At 34.1% G+C, this 16909-nt stretch overlaps 1 pseudogene across 1 annotated transcript; it reads right to left on the reverse strand.

Moving 5' to 3' along the window:
* Positions 1–14213: 14213 nt before the first annotated feature.
* LOC311185276 (large ribosomal subunit protein uL6-like) lies at positions 14214–15040 on the reverse strand (annotated as a pseudogene). Its single transcript has one exon. The product of its transcript is annotated as a large ribosomal subunit protein uL6-like (transcript).
* Positions 15041–16909: the final 1869 nt, after the last annotated feature.

The following is a 16909-nucleotide window of genomic DNA, read 5'->3' on the forward strand; positions in this document are numbered from 1 at the left end:
ATATAAGCATGAACTCTCAATGCATCTGCAAAATAACTATCTTTATTATAAAAGTTATATCACATTAAAAGCGAAACTAAGAGCTAAATATTAGGATGAATAGAAAAGGATTACATGTCCTGCAATCTGTGAATTAAATCCTTGGTTATTTTATCAAGAATCAAAAGTCCTTATTTAAATTCAATATCCAAGGACTCTGAAAATGAAGTATTGAATCCTAACTGAAGTTTGAAACTCAGTCCCAACATATGCCCACCGGACTTTCCACAACACCAAAATGTTCTTCCATGTACCAAACCTTACAAGATTACATACATCAATATTTAAAGAAAAGTATGAAGAATTGCTTAAACCAATGATTGATCCCACATCTAGATCAACACATAGAGAAATTTACTGAAGTGAAAACAAGTTCTTCAAATCAGAGACAGAAAAATTCCACTGCAAGTCACACAATCCTAATGAACTTGCAGCGAACAACACAAGGAAGGGCTCTACTGTGTGATGTATGATGTTTCTACTATTGGGGACCAAGTTGTTAGAGGTGGACAACCACAGGGCTATGTGGGTGACCTGCGTATGTCTTCACCTTTATATTTTAGGACATGGGATGAGACTGAAAAGCAGAAACAACAGATAAATTTTAAAATGTTTTATTTACAAGGGGATAGAAAAAGGGAGAGAGAGAGAGAGAGAGAGAGAGATCAACTGGATATTTCCTACCAAAAGTATCAACTGAGGTGAGACGCCAGGGTGCAAGTCAAATCTGGAAAAGCAAGAGAGTGACAGCATGCATTTGTTTAGGATTTAAGGCAAATATGGCTGCATAACTCTCCCCAAGTTCCTAGTAGACCCTGTAAAGGAAGCCAGATTCAAGGAACACTGGGAGTTGTAAGTATCTGTGATCTCAGTGGCTTGGAGACTAGTGTGTAGTCTATATACAGATCAGCGGGTGAGGTTCATTTAGCATTGCAATCACAGGCTCACATGACTCCTACCATTCCTATAACTAAGAAAGAACTAACTACACAATTTCATGAAAACGATAGAATACCTAGCAATCTAAATGCAAAGGTCAAATACAAAGACACATAATAGAAAATTGTCAATTATCAAACATTAATATACAGATATCCAGGAAGAACTAATTTCAAGAAACAAGAAAACAAAATGTCTCTTCCAAATTTAGTATGCATACAAAAGACTTTAGTGATGTTGACATATATCATTTGATATGAATCTTTGCTTTATCTAAATTTCTACAGAGGTTGTATAAAATTATATGCATAAAGCCTACGCAATACAATGTTGAACATGCATTTATCAAAATATCCATTACAATATTTATATATATATATCTTGATGCTTTATAATTTCAAGCATAGTAGCACAAATTTATCAATTTTAAAGCATTTCAAATACGTCAAAATCATACATACAATCAGACACATTTTACATACATACAATCAGACACATACATATAATTAGAAACATTTTACAGATTCTAGAAATACATAATTGGAATACCATTCTTTAGATGGACCGTCATTCTCCACTTCTGCCCCAAGAAACACCTGTAAGTTCTTGCTTACAGATAAATAATTGTGTCCACATGCAGGCTTGATCCTGAACACCAAGGTTTGGGTTGTATACTATGCAGTTCTTCGGATTTGTAGTTTTATAGGATGAGAATCTGTAATTAAAAATAAAATACTAACACTTGGGAAAAGGAAATGAGACTATTCATTGGTGGGTGTTTACCAAATAATAGCTCTTTTCAAAGCATTCGATTGACTCATTACCGACTCATTGAGCCAGTATGTTTTTTATACAATAGCCACAATTTTGACACTTACAGAGAACAATACTACAAAACTAGGCTATGCCTCAGTAAACAACAGCACAGAGTTCAGTCATTTTTTTTGCATTTGTTTTAATGGATTTGATATAGTATATACTCTGCGTCAATTTTGCTTAAATATGTTTTGACTAAACTGGTCTAGGTAAACAAGGTAGGTGATACAAAAGTATGATACTAAAAACTCTGTGTTTATCAACAAAAAGGATATTCAAAAACTACAAACACACAGAAAATTAGTCTAGATATTTTGAAAAGAAGGAAGTGTAAGCTGAGGCTATTGGCTTCCAGCAAAATAAAAGCTATCATGGACACTGCTTTCTGTGGATAGTTCCTGTGAATGTACCATCTGTGCATCCATCCACACCCATCAGGGTGAAAAAGCCTCATCTCATTTATCCCACAAGTTCTTTTTGGTCACATGTACACAAATTTGATGGTAATTGACTTGTGTTTTCCAGATGCAACAAAATTATTATTCTGTTGAATTGAGTTTGTCTACATTATCATGCTGTAGGAAAAGGATCTTAGCTAGAGTTGTGGAGAGATAGGAATAAGATCATACAGAACAGAAAAACTCTGAACAGAACAAACTTACAGATCTGGAGGGAGAGCAGTGCCATTCAGCCACACCCAGGTTTGTTGTTTTTCACTGTAGATGACTCCAATCCAGTAAAATTTGCTACTTAATTTCATAAAGTGCTGCTCAGAGACAGAAACAAACAATTATAATTTAAATCTACTCTGGAATAATATTGTTTTAAAAAGTTAGTTCAAATTCCTGCTATGTGGACTATAAACAAGATGAAAATGCATACAGATGCAAAAATGAAAATTGATGTACTAAATATATTAAATTAAAAATTAAAACAAGAAACACTTTCACAAAAATAAAAAAAAAGTATCCAACATCAGATTCAGCCTTTCAATCATAAACACTTAAAAGCAGTTTTAATTCTTGACTTAGGAGGTGGTCACAAGTCTATTTTTTCCTCAAATATCAAGCCTATCCACTTATGGGGGAAAATAACATAAAAATCTCAGGTCTTCCCAGAATGAAGACTTTATCATATATATTACTATATATTAAATATTATATTATAAAGGGAGTTAGAATGTTACTTCACAGGAGACTGACATCCAAATTTGACTCTACAGCAAAGTCTTATGAAATAAATTTTGTGGGTAACATCTTCTCAACCTATATTCAGTACAGATTCTGCACACAGCTAGAGAAATATTTCACTTTTTCTTAAGAACTGGGTAATTTTTATGATCACACATTTCATTTTCATTGCATATCCCATAATGATGACACAATATACAGAATTACAAAATAAATTACAAAATTAATGAAGCACTGAGATTCAGTTATTTAGGTTTTTTTTTAGAAAAATACTCATCTATTAGTTTCTCTTTGAATTCTCTCTAAAATATCTCTTGTACGTTATCTGACATTTCTCTTGAGCTTTTCACAGTAAAACTCTGAATTTATCAAATTCCTGATAAAATTTAATAAGTTTTATAATGATTAAGTTAAAGGCTATTAGTAAGTCATTATTTAAAAAATATTCTTAATTATCTGATTAAAGATGGAATCTAATTCATCCTACTTAAATAGTACACATTCCTAGGTAAAAAAAAAATACGTAGGAAACCAGAATTAAATACATGCCAATTCATCTCTGTTGTGCATCTGAAAAAGTGTGGAGTTCTGAGAAACACAGATATTTTGACTTTCATTCCAAGTTTTTGGTTCACTGGAAATGAAGTAACAGTTGCATCTGTACAGGATCCATCTTTCCTGGCAAGAACAACAGACAGAATCTAAGGAAAAAAAAAACAAAAAAACAAAACGTGACTTTTGATATTGGAGATTCTGATTTTTAATACTCTTCTCCTATAAAAACATTGGTGTTTTTCCTACAACTTTCTAAAAAACTAAATTCAGTGTTGAACACCCATTATAATATTTATCTTGATGCTTTATAATGTCAAATTCATCAATTCTAAACATTTCAAATACATGAAAATCATATGATTCAACACAATTAGAAACATTTTACAGATTCTAGAAGAACCTAATAGCAATACCATTCTTAAGGAGGACCCTCATTGTCCACTTCTGCCCCAAGAAATACCTAAAAAATTGTTGCCAAAAAAGGAAGAAATTCTTTGAACATCTATCTGAATATAACTGGATAGTCTAGAGACAGTTAAAAAAGTTTTAACTGGTGGCGCAGGCACTTGAGCACAGTGCTGTGACACTGTTTGCAGCCTCTTTAGCGCCGCTTCGATCCTGGCAGGCCAGAGAGTGTTCCACATGGCGCAGCAGACATCTCCTGTTGCGTCTGCTGGTCCCCCCAGCAGTGCATTTCGTCACTCTGCCTGTTCTGTCCTTGCTCTGTTTCTGGTGAGTCCTCTCGCCCTCCCCTGCATCTGGCCTATACCCTGGTTCTTGTATAAATAAATAAATAAATCTGTTAAAAAAAAAAAAAAAAGTTTTTCTGTTCAGTCTTAAATGTACACAATGTCCCGTGTCAGTTATATCCCAAAGCTAGAAACAAATTGAAGGAAAAAAGAATAAAATAAAGTGAGAAATAATCACAGAAGATATTGAGATATTGAGACAACTTTGAAAGCTCACTAGGTAAAATACATTAAAAATTGTGCATTGAACTGCTGAAATCTGTTTACTACATTCTGAGTCATGGGAGATGCAAAAACACAGGTAAAAATATAAATTCATGGGTTATGAACAAACACAATTACGTAATTAGGATTAGCTGGGATATATAATAGAACTTACATTTTATTTATTACTTAAATGTGAATGTTCATATAGGAAAAACTAGGTTATTTCAGGTTAACATTTTCCTTATTTAAATACACAAATGATGCATATTCAAAGTAATTTAATAATTCTCACAATGGAAGACAAGGAAATGAGACAATCCTGCAATTAATATATCAACTTGCAAAACTAGATCACAGTACTCCATCATGATTCTGTGTGAGAAAAACAGGAAATTGCATATTTCATCCTCTATCAACCTCAATTTACAAAGTGTGGAATTTACCTTCCTGGGATATGAGGGTGGTTCCTGGAGAAAGTGTTGGTTCAATATCTGCTTGAGGAAACACTATCAGAAATGATAAGAAATTAACTATTAGATACAAGTTTGTGAAACGATAAAATAATTCACATTAGTAAATGAAAGCTTTATTAGAAATCAATCAAAAGAATGATTTCATCAGTGCTCTGAACTATATATAAACTTGACCAGGAAAACTCACAGTTTTTCAACACAAATCCCAAAATAGCCATCAACAAAAGGCACAATATTGCTAAGATCCCAGAAATCCACCTCCATGGAGTGGTGCAAAAACCTATAAAGAAAGAGAGGTAGGGTAATGACTTCAAAGAAAGACATAGATCCAAAGACCTCAAAAACAGAAACTAGCACAAGAGAATCGAAAATAAGTTTTTGGTTTGAAAACCTCTTCATCTTCCCAGTGAATCACTAGAAATATGAAGACAATGCATAGAAAACTGAAAACAAAAATCTATTCTTCTGTGAGATTATCCACACCTTTTCTTTTTGCCAAATGCATGTCATTAATGTGATTTACAAATTATTTATTTGTAGGCATAGAAATTGAGACATTATAGAGTAGAAGTGATCAGACAAAAAATTATGTTTTGTTCTTCATGCCAACATTTACTTTGATTTTTTCATCAAAATCACAAGTGATATGATTCTTATTAGATAGTTGAGAAAACTAGAATTCATTAATAATGTTATTTTTTTAAGGCATCAACACTAGTAATAATTCAGAAATAAAATAAATTTGTCTCCCTGAGTCTTTCATGTAATTTATTTATCACTGTGTAAATCACACTTCTAAGGACTGTGCACTTCTCCTAATCTCAATGTATTCCCTGATAAAGTGCTGTCAGGCTGCAAATAACTCTGGGAGGTCCTGTGGGGAAGAAAAGACAGGACTCTCTGGTCCGGGGATGATCAGATGCTCCCAAAACAATTATGTGACACACCCGGGCAACCGGCATTTATTTCACATATTTTGAAAGATGATATAAAAGCAACCATTTTGAACAAGACATTTTCTCATTCCCAGAGTTATTTTCCTGCAGGAATTTCCTCTCAAGCAATTGACCATTAGAAGATTCAGCACAATCTCTAAGAACAGTGTCAATAACAGTCTATTGTGTCAGACTATTAATCAGGATGACCTTGGATGTCAAACATAAATGGTCAACTTATATAAACTTGTAAGCATCATAAAGGATATTTGGTCTCCCCTATATTTTTTTTAATAATAAATTTTATTTTTATATTCCCCATATTGTCCTATATTTTTTTAATGCTCAAACTGTACTGTTCATACTTTTACCTGGTAAATCAGTCCCATAAGCATTTAGTGCTATCCCTGTCAGAAGCCAAACTTCTAAACTGTTGGAAAAACTTCCACAAACTAATTTATATGGCAGAATGAAGAATTATGAAAATAAAATTAAATGGAAAATATTGATATATGATAAACAAAAAAATCTCACTTTTTCCTGTCTTGTCCTGAAGTTACCAAATCCATGACATACACCTTCAGGTTGTTTTAATTTTTTTAACTGTTCAGTTTGGATTACACATACCTGCCATGAGGAGAGATGTCCCAGTCCATGCAGAGAAGAGTCACAGTGTGCTTGTTTCAGAAAATCCGGGTCATGTCATGGACTGAGCTGGAGGCTGAGCAATCTTGAGTTTGCGTAGGAAAAATGTAAAAGAAAAAGAGAAATTGTGCAAACAGTGTTCTTATGTCACCTATGTACTGGTGAGAATGGATGGACAGTCTGAACCAGAAGCAGCAAAATCACGAGCTTCTGAATGTCTGGGACCACAATACAGGAAGTTGCTGTACCTGCCAAAGCTTCCCTTTGTTAATGGTAAAAGGTCAGCGTGAGTTTTGGTTTTTTTTTTTGTAATGACTAAAGATCAAAATAATTTTTAAAAAATATTTGGGGGCCTCCCTGGTGGCACAAGGGGTTAAGCACAGCACTGTGAAGTTCTCCACAGCCTCTGCAACACAAGATTGATCCCTGGCCAGCCAGGGAACTACCCACATGGCGCAGCAAACCTCTCCTGTCTTGCCCGCTGCTCCCCTCAGCAGTGTATTTCAATCTGCCTGTTTTGTTCCCCACTCTGTCTCCGTGAATCCTCTCATACCTTGCACCTCTGGCCTGTACCCCAGTTCTTGTATGCGTAAATAAAGAAGTCTTAAAAAAAAGAGTTTGGAAAACAGGAGGAACATGGGGGAAATTTAAATATGCAATTAGTATAATAAAGTTGCACATAATGAAAATTTCCTTTTTTAATAAGAAAGTCATTACTTACATGGTGCCTCACACTAATTAAAGCACTTAGCATAGTTTAGATTTCTTTCTGAAACTGACTTAATAATAAAGATATATAAATAAACTCATTATTGGTGAAAAACCAAAGGCATAAAAAACTAAGAAAATTGTCAAGAAGACTTACATTTGAAAGTTGGTAGTATATCTCCATGAACTCATGCAGTTAATTTTAAATTAATCCTTTACTCCACATTTATGTATTTTGTGAATTTTCATTTTCTTAGCATAGAGTGATTACCATTTCCATGTCTTATTCTGCACTGTGATCCCTGCCTCCATAACTCATCTAGGGAAGTCAGGGATAAAAATAATTTAGAAGCACCTCCCACTATTGTTCCATGCACACACACACACACACACACACACAAACACGTGCTCTAGCAAAGCCTCAGCTGGCCTGAACCCACACTCAGTGTCTCATTCACGTTAACCTTCAAATCTTCCTTCAACAGTTGTCTCTCCAGTGTTCCCTTTAAAAGTGACTATAGCTCATACAGGAAGACAGATCAGTAATACCATCACTAAGCTAATTAAATAATTTGATGGAACATTAATAATGAGGTGGAAAAGATTTCTGAACCTTGAATTGCTGAGATAAAGGACTTCCAAGATTCATCCTGGGCTGGAAAATAATAACACCTCTTTATACCTTTACAACAAAAAAGCAATAAATGAATAGAAAGCAGAAATAGTATCAGCAGCTCCTTAAAGAAGTAGCAAAGAACAAACAGAAGAAGAATCATTGATTTCACTGCCAACCTCTTTTATAATGTGAATTTTTAATGAATATTCAAGTTTAGCTTTGGAAACAAAATGAACTTCTGACCAAAAAACATAAATTCCCCCAAAAGAATAATTCATAAAGCACACATAAATATTTTGAAAGATGGTATTTTGTAATCTGCACCAATCATCATATAAAGAATGTTACTACTCCTAATTCTCATCTTATTGAAAAATAAAATTGTTTTAGTTTGATACATATTGTCCTTATACCTTAAGAAAGAAATGAAGTTTTCTGTAGTTCACATGAGCACACTGTTTGGTGAAAATGTGAAACCAAATCATGTGCAACTTATCTGTATTCTTAGGGCTTGTAACATACAGTTAGGATCAAAATAATATTAACAACCCAAGTTTACTAGGATATGTCAATGACATTATCACAAGAGTTTTAAAATATATGACACAAGACATTTAGGAAAAGTGTTCTCTCTCAGTTGATCAATGAAAAAAGAGCAAAAGCTTCCTGTAGTGTGGAGCAAGAACATCTAAGAGGAAAAAAAGTTCTGAGTCTAGTCCCCACATCATTTTATTTTGAATGATACTTTTGCTTTATTTCTATTAATGTAGATGGAATTACTACTTTTTTATAATTTTTATTATTATTATTATTATTATATTACATCATTTTTCCTTTCTGTACAGTCCATGTTCTCTCCTCTCAGGTGCAGTCCCCACCTCATAGGTAAGTTTTCTTCTGGCAAAATCTGGAAGCAATCACTGTGATCCATGACTTCAAAGTGAGAGTCTCAAATTGGTTTATAAAATACATTAAAATCAGGTGTTTTATATTTTTTTATATTTACACTTCAAGCAGAGACTTGAATTATATCAAAATAATATATTTGGTTTAAAATTTATATAATATATTACAATAAAATACACATTGATACAATTCACTGTCTTTGGATGTGGGAAAATGATCCTGAGGTGTTAAAATGTATGGAGTCCCTTTTTTGTCAGTTTTGGCTTGAATTCTCCAAGAAAACTGTGAAAAAGGATGTTTCTTATAAACATAATGGCTTTCATTTTACACCTTTCCACTTTCCCTGCACTGTACAGACTGATGATGATAATTGAAACAAAGAGAATATATGCATGTGTGTGTGTGTGCGCGTGTGTGTGTGCATCACATACCTGTCTACAAATACATAAGGTCTAAAATCTGCATGGACACACAGGCACTTTCATCCCTTGGGCCAACTGGGGTAAACTGGATGGAGAAGAATAATTATTATTTTGTTTTCTTTCTTTCCTTCTCTCACGTTTCACATCTGGAGCTTGACTTCACTATGGAATGTGGATGACTGACGTCATATCTAAGGTTCAACTCAAAGAAAAAATACCCACAAAAACTCTCAGACACTTAACACAATATAGAAAGGAAAATAGCACCTCCATCACCGGTGCTGATTGGATCTGATAGAGTCAAAGATGGTCAGAGGTTTATAAAGCCCTGGTTGAAAGAGAGTCAATTAAATAAAATGAATCCCAACCCTGCAGCCCAGAGACACGAAGATTCACACATTCATTTTTGCTCCTGCAACTCAAGGCACCTTATGTTTTGAGTAAACTAAATTCCTGCCATCAGATGTAGCCATTGAGTCTTGCACTCCAAAGTGTTTTTTCTCTTTTATTAAGAAAATTATCTTGGATTCATCTTTTTATATTTCTCTTTTTTCAATCTTTTTTGGCCAGTCATTTATAGAATGTAAATCACCCTCACCTGCCTTCATCTAGGAGAGTCAGAACAGAGATGTGATGAGCAGTGTTTCCTTCCTAATTTATTAAAGATCCCACCTCCTGACTTCTGAATCCAGTGAAACACTGTGGGTAAGGGCTGGCTTGTCCTGTGCCTGGAAAGTCAGGGCAGGTCCCATGAAGCCGCAACAGGACCTTCTTTCTTAAAAGGATGGGACTATTTTGGATATTTAGACCTCTAAGACAGTTCCATTTGATATTTCAGAAAAAAAACCTGCATCATTTTAATACAAATGATAAAATGACTTAAAATTACTAGCTTGATGGAGCTCCAAGTAGCTGTTAAATAAAACAATGGATGACATTTTACTCTGTGTTCAAATCAATATTAGATTATGTTTTTATTTCTCTTTAGGATAGGGTAAGTGCACTGAATACATATATATTAGTCATGTATTCAACAATTTGACTCATTTTTGCAGAAACATGGCTCTGTATACTGATCTAATTCTTATTGATCTATTTTATTATAAATTTTCCTAAATGCTATCAATACTTCCTAAAAACTTGAATTTTATAAAATTTCTGTATTTTCATATTATCTAAAACTTGATCTATAATAAGCCTAGAGCCTGAGAAAGATTTACATACGTGTTCAATGTCTAGCAGTCAAATTAAATGTTTACATTCATTTTTAAGTATTTTTCAATAGCTCCCAAAGGAAACAACCAATAATTGACTCTCTTCTGAAAAATACACTGTAATTCCTGAAGGAGGGCATGTCACCACTATATGAAAGTGCATTAGAAACAAACCGCAGTCGGGCCTCCCCTGGTGGCAGAGGTGGTTGAGTGCTGCGCTATGAAGCTGTCTATAGCCTCTGCAGCACAGGTTCGATCTCAGCCAGCCAGAGAGAGTCCCACATGGCAAGCAGACGTCTCCCCCGCTGCTCCCCTCAGCAGTATACTTCATCAGTCTGTCTGTTCTGCTCCCCACTCTGTCTCTGGTGAATCCTCTCACCGTCCCGCATATCTGGCCTGTACCCCGGTCTTATATAAATAAATAAATAAATCTTTAAAAAAAATGAAGTGCAGTCACTTAGAATAGTAGCTAAATATGAAGAATTAATTGAGCACAGACCTTGTGTTGCAAAATCACTTCCTTTTACTGGGGATTATCAGATGATAATGTACATTTTATACTCATTAGATCTCATAGGATAAATCATGTGTTTTAGTTATATTTATATACTTGAAGATTTATTTGTCATTAATTTGTTCTTAAGATCAGTAGAGAAAAAGGAAAAATGTGAGATAATTATCTTCATGGAGTTTGTCTTGTAGCACAAACTTTCTACATGGTGAAACTTATCATCAAGGTCTTTTTTGCAACTACCCTATGAGGTAGATTCTCTTATTCACTTATTTTTATAGAAGATGGATAGAAACTGTAACATAAATTGTTTGACTAACAAGACTGACATCATCCAGGTGGCAGAGACAAGCCATCAATCCAGACAGTTCATCTTCACACCCTGTGTTGTCAATTACTCACTGCATCAAACTGTGGAAATGAAGACAGGAAGCCAGTGTTAATACTTCAGCATTTCCCAGAGTCTCATTTAACTGACCTCTACAGACATTGTGATCTACTTGATATCATTGGTAATCACAAAAGGATGTGTTTGCAATAACTGGAGTGAAATTTCAATACATCACTTGTATTGAGGGCATGTGCATGATGAGGCCCCTCTAACTTCCCTAATGGAAAATGACTTTGCCTGAAACAACCTTTTTATACTTTTGCCAATCATCTTGTGCCATCCTATTTCTGTCTTTAAAATCCCTCCATGGTGTTTAAGCCCTGCATATCCTTTCTATGTGCTAGTCAGGATGAAGTACTTTGAAGAATCATATAACAATACAATTAGAAATGTATATTTATTCTTTATATTTTTTAATAATACATTTGACTGAATGAGAAATATTTGGTCCCACATGTAGATTTCACTCTATCTGCTTACATTGATACATGTGTACATATCAAGAAAGTAGCTGATAACAAGTGAATTCTCAACTCTCTCCCACAAATAAAATTATGACTCAGACACTTCTAAGATTACCTTTTTTATTTCCTTCCTTGTTGCAGGAGATATTGCCTGCATATCTTTTTGCATTATATGCGTTCTGAATCACGAAGAGAAATGAGAAAGATTATTTTTAACCTCAAAGAGAAAATGAATCAAACAATCCTACTTGCCAAACACTATATTTACATAGAAAAAAAAGTGATTAACGTTTTGCATTGAAAAAAATCAATGTAACACCAACATAAACATAAGAATCAAACTTTATAATATCTGGGAAATTATAATTACCTGAAATTTTGAAGAAAATATCTGATCTTTTGGGAGAGTGTATATAATATCCTGGAAAGAGGCGGGCGTTAACTCTTACTATTTTATATTGCTTGCCAAATTTTATCAAAGAACTTTTGAGAGGATTTTCTGATAGTCTCTTTTGCATTTTCATTAACAAATGGATCAACTTGCAATTGGAGGCCCTCTAATTATCAATTGTTGGTAAATATTTGTGATTTGCACAAAATAAATTTGAGACATCACCTCTTTTTAGAGGTTCTACAATATTTGAATTGGATAGCAGCAAATTTTTCTTATAATTTAAATAAAGTCCATATGAAATATTACATGGACCTTTTATTTTATCAGTAGAACTCTAATTCTTTTTCTAACTCTAATTCTTTTTCTAACAATTATTGTGTTCATGTTTTCTTACTGTGTTTTCAGCAATCACATGCTATATGTTGCTAGCTAATGACCTATTACCATTCAATTTTTCCAATTCACCACTGCAGATAGCCAAAATAGTGATACATTTTAGACTATCAATTTGTGACACAGAATTAATTTTTAACTTATTAAACCTGTGCCCTGTAGTACTAAATTTTACTTCCCTCATCAAATGCCTTAGTAATTCTTTTTATTTGACAGTTCCAAATTTCAGCTTTTGGTTATATATATATGAATTAAGTCAATATGTGTGCGTGTTTATGTTTGTGTGTGTATATGTATTTGTATATATTTGTGTATACATATGTATTGTCACTATATTTATTTTTTTAAAAATCATTAAAGACTTAATAGCTATTGCACAGAAAATGATATCTAAATGGACACAAATGTCAGCACTGTTATTCATAAAATATTTCTCATAAATGCAGATTTAAGTTGCAATTATATCAAAAGCTGTCCTTTTTCAAGAGTTACCTCATTAACATAAAGCAAAAAAAAATGATAGCACTGTGTCCTTAACCCTTGCACCACCAGGGAGGCCAGGCGAAAGGAATCTAGTAGAAGAGAAGAGAGAATAAGAGTCAGGGAGCAGTGGGCATGGGAAGGCAGGGAAAGGAAGGAGATGGAAGAAAATTCCCTCCATGCGGTGTACCATTAGCATTCCCTCCTGCAACATATAAAAATGTGTTTTCTCCTCAAACTTCATCAGCTTTATAAATGTTTGCCTAACTGAGAGATGAGAATTGGAATTTCATTGCCATTTTACTTTTCAAATTAACTTTCCACAGGGATTTGACCATTTTAAAAAAGAATTATGGTTTTCTTTCCTCAGGTTTTAATCATTCTTTCATCTTATCTATAAAGTATGTTGAAAATATTTTTCCAAGTTTTCATGTGTATTTTGACCTTGCATTAGGTGTTTTATGCTATGCCAGCTTCCTATCTTTACAGTCATTATATTTATTTTTTAGGATAATTTAAGAATTCTTTCTCCAGAAAGTAATGATGCAATTTTCTTTCCATCTATATGAATATTCCTTTAATATTATAAGATCCATGGTCCATTTGAAGTTATTTCCTACATATGAGGAATATATCCAATTTTAACCTTTACAAATGACTATCAAGATGTGTGACAGAATATCTAGAGAAGCCCTTGTTTGACAGTAGTGTCTTTTCATATATGAATTTCTTTATGTAATTGAGACTACTTTTGGCCTTTTCATTCTATTCCATTAGTCTGTGTATTCTTTGTTACTAGCCAGCAAAGTGTTATAAATGGGGAAATTTGAAATTTGTTTTAACATTAGTAGACAGAGTCATTCCTCAGAGCTCAGCTTGTGTAGTCTGCATAGTCCATTGACTGTCTTTCACATGAACTTCAGTGTCAATTTGTTCAGTCCCATCAGTCATTGGATGTTTGTTGGGATCACTTCAAAGATATAAATTCACTTAAGCAAGGTCTTATCCAAAACCAAATGTGTTTACTTTTCTAAATTCAACTGTTTTGTCTTTCTGAAATCTTTCACATATTTTTCATATACATTATGAATAACTTTTTTAAGTATATTTCCAAACACTTCAGTTTTTCACCATTGCAAATAAGGTTTTTCATGTATTATGTCTTGCACATGATTTGTATGTTGTGGCAGCTGTATCTCTAGAGATACTGAGAGAATAGGATTTGTGTGGTTTTATTTGGAATTTTTAATTTTTAGATTGAAGGTAAGATATGTAATAAAACCACTCCTTTTTTTTAAGATTTATTTATTTTTTTTTCAATGACGACTTTTATTATTGCATCTTAAAGATGTATCACAAATAGATCTAAGAAATCATCCATTATCTTGCTGCTCTGTAGCTGGACAACTTAAATCTTATTCATCAGCTTGCTGAACTGTTCCTTTTTCAGAAACATAGATACCATCCAAAAAATTCCTAATATCCTTGTTTTTAACTGTCGTGGCTTGCTGAATCAAAGCAGCTGAATTTGATACAAGTTCAATGTCGTTTCCTTCAAGAATCAACTCATCTTTCTGGGCTTGAGATACTGAACAAGCAACACCTTGTCTCATCCGAACCCCGTGAATGTATTTTTGCCCAAGAAATTTCGGATTTCAACAAGAGACCCATTCTCCTGAATAACAACGTTGATAGGGAAGTGAGCATACACAGACCTCATCTTATAACAGAAGCCCAATGTAACACCTTTGATCATGTTCTGTACATGTCTACAGATAGTGCCAACAGTAGCCAGTTCCTTTCTATTTCCCCACCATTTGTCAACCCGGAGCCTCTTCTTTTTCTTCCCAAGCAAACTGAGTTCGACATTGATGTGATTGAAGTCCCTCCGCAGGGTGCCTCTGGGGCCCTTCACAATAACAGTGCGACCCTTCAGGGATATGTCAACATTTTCTGGAAGGTCGACAGTCTGATTGCTGAGAATGGTCTTCATTCTCGCAGTAGATGTGGCAAAAATAGAGCGTCTAGATTTATTTATTTTATACAAGAACCGGGGTACAGGCCAGATGCGCGGGAGGGTGAGAGGATACACCAGAGACAGAGCGGGGAGCAGAACATGCAGACTGACGAAATACACTGCTGAGGGGAGCAGTGGGCCAAACAGGAGCGTTCTACCGTGCCATGTGGGATTCTAGCCAGTGGCCCGGCATAGACCCCGCACTGCCGAGGATGTAAACAGCTTCAAAGTGCTGTGCTCAATGGCCTGCGCCACCAGGGAGTCCCAAAACTATTCTTAACACATTAAAGATACTGATAATCAAACAAGTTACTTTTTTCTTTTTTATCCAACGGCATGAAAGTAAAAATCCACAGCGGAAGAAACCAGAAAGTTCCCAAATTTGTGTCACATCTGTTTTTGTAAATAAGTTATTTGTAAAACAAACCATTTATCTATATCCAAGATTTTTTTTTTAATTACAATGCCAGAGCTAAAGAGTTTAAACAGATGACCCAAAGGTAGAAAAAAAATTCTATCTACTTTTTTTAAAGAGAGATTTCCAAATACTCACTAGAATTTATATTTTCAACGTTCAAAAGAGATAAAAATTTATGAAATTAGAAAGGGTATTTAAATATTAAAATGATTTCTAAATTTATGAAATGGAATGAAACTGTAAATTTTCAAAGATTATTTCAAGTAACCTGTGTTTAAATAAAGGCAAATAATATGAGCCAGCAGGAGAAAGAGAATTCATTTTAGTAGTGGGAGCCATGAAACCTCCAGAAACAAGCTCCTCGACATTCATATTTACATGGACACATATATATGTATATGTCTACTCTGGTAAAATATATATATTATATATTTACGTATGTATGTATGTATGTATGTATTTTCAACTCTGGTGAAGCTGCTGATATGTGTGTCCTGAAAGTGGTTTCAGGAGAGCTCAATGAAAAGTTCCTCATTTTTTTTAAACTTTATTTATTTTTTTCTTTTTAAAGATTTATTTATTTCTATAAGCACTGGGTACAGTCAGAAGTGGGAGGGTGAGAGAATTCATGAGAGCCAGAGCAGGGAGCAGAACAGGCAGACCAATGAAGTACACTGAGGGAAGCAACGGGCATGGCAGGAGAGGTCTTCGTGCCCTGTGGGACCTTCGCAAAGTGGCCGGGGACTGAACCGACACTGCAGCGCGCCATGGTGGAGGCCCTCCATGAGAAGTTTCATCCAGAGTCCCATCAAACAGAAACAGGCACAGAAATAACTGTTTAAATTGCAAGCTGACATTCAAATATTAAATTGTCCTTAGGTACCACTTGGAATTTTGAACTGTAATCAACTGACCACAACTTCTTAGTTAGTACACTGTCCTTATTTTTGCCAACAGCCAAAAACTGACATTGAAGCATCTTTGGATATAATCATGAACTCTCAATCCATCTGCAAAATAACTATCTTTATTATAAAAGTTATATCACATTAAAAGCGAAACTAAGAGCTAAATATTAGGATGAATAGAAAAGGATTACATGTCCTGCAATCTGTGAATTAAATCCTTGGTTATTTTATCAAGAATCAAAAGTCCTTATTTAAATTCAATATCCAAGGACTCTGAAAATGAAGTATGGAATCCTAACTGAAGTTTGAAACTCAGTCCCAACATATGCCCACAGGACTTTCCACAACACCAAAACATTCTTTCATGCACCAAACCTTACAAGATTAAATACATCAATATTTAAAGAAAAGTATGAAGAATTGCTTAAACTAATGATTGAACCCACATCTAGATCAACACAGAAAAATATTTACTGAAGTAAAAACAAGTTCTTCAAATCAGAGAAAGAAAAATTCCAC

This window comes from Talpa europaea (genome assembly GCF_964194135.1).
Source record: "Talpa europaea genome assembly, chromosome: 15".
In the NCBI taxonomy this organism is placed as follows: domain Eukaryota; kingdom Metazoa; phylum Chordata; class Mammalia; order Eulipotyphla; family Talpidae; genus Talpa; species Talpa europaea.